Source organism: Mesoplodon bidens (genome assembly GCF_964165515.1).
Source record: "Mesoplodon bidens genome assembly, chromosome: 8".
NCBI classification, from domain to species: Eukaryota; Metazoa; Chordata; class Mammalia; order Artiodactyla; family Ziphiidae; genus Mesoplodon; species Mesoplodon bidens.
The window spans coordinates 28,004,006-28,008,006 of record NC_138165.1 but is presented as its reverse complement, the minus strand read 5'-3'; the positions used below and the strand labels follow the sequence as shown (position 1 = coordinate 28,008,006).

Sequence of the window (4,001 nt, the reverse complement as noted above, 5' to 3'; positions counted from 1 at the left end):
GGGAGTCATTTATGGAGTCTATCTTATGTCACTGATGACAGGCAGGGTTCATACTAAGCAATTATGCACAGATACGAGTTAAAATACAGAGACATCTCCACATTGCTAAATGGCTGCTGCTTGGAGTCTCCCAAGTTCCTACCCCAACTGGTGCCATCCCTTTCTCAGAGTGTCCCACAATTACTCTTGACCCTCTCTTCTGCACTATGGCCAGCATTTGTTCTGACTGGTCAGAGCTCATGCCGTATTAGTTGGAGGACCTTCTGAACCCACTTTTAGTGCTAGGTGCCTGAAAGGCAAGTACTATTTTTTTTTTTCAGTCAATAATCTTTATTAACATGAAAGTATCATGTGCCACAAGATAGTTTTTCCTAATCTTTCAGTTCTATTTCAATATTTTGAACTTCAGGTAACTTCTGGACCTAACATATAAGGTAACCTACTAAAATGGATCAAAGTTAAACTGTATTCTAGCTATCACCTTGACCTTTAAGATCACCACTTAGGTTTATAATTGGCATTATTTGTCACCAAGTAGCAGAATTTTTTTTTTTTTTTTTTTTTTTTTTTTTGCGGTATGCGGGCCTCTCACTGTTGTGGCCTCTCCCATTGTGGAGCTCAGGCTCCGGACGTGCAAGCTCACCGGCCATGGCTCACAGGCCTAGCCGCTCCACAGCATGTGGGATCTTCCCAGACCGGGGCACGAACCCGTGTCCCCTGCATCAGCAGGCAGACTCTCAACCACTGCACCACCAGGGAAGCCCTGAATTTTTTTAAAATTTTATTTATTTATTTATTATTTATGGCTGTGTTGGGTCTTTGTTTCTGTGCGAGGGCGTTCTCTAGTTGTGGCAAGCGGGGGCCTCTCTTCCATCACAGTGTGCAGGCCTCTCACTATCGCGGCCTCTCTTGTTGCAGAGCACAGGCTCCAGACACGTAGGCTCAGTAATTGTGGCTCACGGGCCTAGTTGCTCTGCGGCATGTAGGATCTTCCCAGACCAGGGCTCGAACCCGTGTCCCCTGCATTGGCAGGCAGATTCTCAACCACTGTGCCACCAGGGAAGCCCCCAGAATATAATTCTTGTACTTGATTATTCTATACTAAAATATGTAACAGTATGTCTTAAGATGTTACTAAAATATATGCAATTAACATTTATATTTAATTGCTTTCAATAATAATGTTAGGTCTTCTAAGAGGAAAAATTACTTTTATCGATCTTGGTTGTTTACGGTCTTTGAAGGTTCCAGAAAAACTGGTCCATACTGAGCCAGTCTTAAAGAAGTAAGCTGAAGACTTAACTTTATAGACCCTATAATAACAGCTTTGTTTTACTACTAAGATAGACAATAAACCCAACTCTAGTGCTTCTTTATCCATGACTAAGCAGAGACGCTCTATTATAGTTCTTCAAATTTTTTGTCTTAGCATAAAAGCTGAATGACCTCTTTTATAAGTTTGAGTTCAGAAGACTCACATTGTGGATATCATGTCTAGTGGGACATACGTTAATAGAAGATAATTAATATACTATATCAAAGTGCATTATTAGATTTGTACTGCACCTCTCCACATTTTTCATATTTTATAACATTTCAGTTGAATGGAGGAAGACTGGAATTGTCAGAAGTCTTGCTCTTAGGATCTAGATGAAGTTCACAGTGAGTCTTTTAAAACATATTTAAATAATGAGAAGTGGAATCACAAGGGACTGTGTAAGAATGAATATTGCAAAGGAGACTTTATAGTCAATGGATTGGCCAAAATGCAAATGAAAGTAAAGTCATGTAGTTTACTTGCTGACCATGTGGCTACAGTTCAAAAAGTCTCTGCTCCAAAAGCTGTACCTAGTAATCTTCCAAAATTGATTTTAAATAAAGTTCTTAAATTGTAGCAATAAACAAAAAGACAAGATACACTTAAACAATACTGCAGTTTATCAAAAGACACATAAGAAATTTCAACTCTCATGTCTTTGACAGTTATAAAAATCAATATTTTGGCTAAGTTATAAATATGTTTATAATGCAATTATATGCAGTTGCATAAATCTAGTAATGCTAATGACAGCTATTAAGATCAGGTTTTTAAAACACTAAAAACATAAAAACATGTAGCCCCATTATTTACCTGTAGAACGTGTTGAATTTATGCCTAAATTTCAGCATTTACTATATCACCACTGTTCCAATTTTAAAAATCACAAAGGATAAGGCAAAAACACCTACAAACTGGCATATTTCTCAATTTGTAAAAATGTCCTTAATTTGTTGATGTAGCAAACAAATTTCAACTCTGATTGCTATGCAAAAGAACAGAAGGTAATCTGCTTTGCAACGAACTTTAAAGTTCAATTGCACACAGGCAACATGCTATATACGAAAAAACTACTAACTACAGGTATTAAATACTGAAAAAAGTTAAGTTTATTATAATTTATTTTTTTTAACACTCCAGGAAGTTTGCAGCCATCAGCTGTTCCAGTGCAATTTCAGGTGCAATTGGAAATTCAGGTATCTCCATGGAGCTGTTAGTGTAGCGAAACTTGTAGGTAAAATACATGCATACTTTTGATAGTACATGTGAAGGGATCTCGCTAAAACTGACTTCATTAGTTTCGTTCTCAGCAAACTGACCTGGGCCACTCAACATGCCTTTTTTGTCCTGATGTTAGCACATGTTCTCTTTCTACAATAAATTCATGACCATCCGAAGGTATCAATTTGACATACATGGCATCAGGGCCCTCACAGCCACCATAGGTTTTCTCTTCTCCATCCATTATGTTCTTATGAAATTCTACTTTGCGTCCACAGAAATTTAGTAGCTTCTCTTCAGCCCTGCAGCCACTGTACCGGGTCCCCGCGCACTGCCACAGTCCCTACACCAGCACCCCCCCCCCACCCAGCTGCCTGCCCACAAGTACTATTAATATATACACTTTACAGATGTGGAAGGTAAGCCGAGAGAGGTTAGTCAGTGACTTCTCTAAGGTCATCCAATTATTAAATAGCAAAGCCAGGTGCAAAGTCAAGTCAGACTTCAAAACCCAGACTTTCCCCACTTTTCACTCTTCTGAATACCTCCTTAAAAGGAATTTATGAATTTGGTCATTAGCAGACATAAAGAGGTGAAATAGGATCAACACGAAGGACATAAATCAGCCATACTCATTCTTTAGATCAGGTAATTTTAGTACCTAAGTTTGTCCCATCCTAGAAAAAAATCCTCATCATCTGATCATATCAATGGTATTTAAACCAAATATACCATATACTCCACCAAGAACAGTGGGGTGCTGGTCATGCACGTACGTATACTGCTTAGCTTAGGTATTTGGTTATGGGAACAGCCTAAGTTCTTCAGATGAAAATGGATCACATATTTATAGAAAAATTTAATTACAAACAGACTTTTAAAAATCAAAGTGAGAGTCACTTGATGAAGTCAGGATTACTCATTTGTGATCTTGGCACTGGAGCACCACACATGGGTAATTTCATTAGATTTATAAGACTTTCTCAAGTTTTTGACTTAATAGAGTCAGTTTTCCAGATTTCTTATTAGAGACCAACCAGACCAACCAGTACCATTGCAGGGAGAGGAAGAAGAATATACCTTCTATGCTCATGAAAGTGGGCTGAGGAGGAGAAAGGTGAACTGATCCCTGCAAGTTAAGCAGAACCTAATCTGATCGTTGACTTAAATTAAAACTGCAATGAAAAACAAGTGGGAGAACAGGAAAAGGTCTGTGACCCGCTCTCTGCCTTGCCTAGAATGAATCTGGACAGAAGACCCTCTCTAAAATGACTCACAGCCAGCCATCAAGGCACAGCTCAGAAGGCACTCCTGATCTAACAGTTGAAGAACTCTTTATATTTGCTCTTTTATGGTGACAGTTAGGTTTCTATCTGTTCATTTTTGTCATTTTGAAGAATCGTGATAATTTAACACAGTAAACAAGTTTTATAAAGAGGCAAGCAAAATGTTAGCATGGTAA

At 38.4% G+C, this 4,001-nt stretch overlaps 1 pseudogene across 1 annotated transcript; it reads right to left on the bottom strand.

Moving 5' to 3' along the window:
• Positions 1 to 2,016: 2,016 nt before the first annotated feature.
• On the bottom strand, positions 2,017 to 3,873 carry LOC308622110 (elongin-C-like; annotated as a pseudogene). Its single transcript has one exon. The product of its transcript is annotated as an elongin-C-like (transcript).
• Between the last annotated feature and the right edge of the window lie 128 nt (positions 3,874 to 4,001).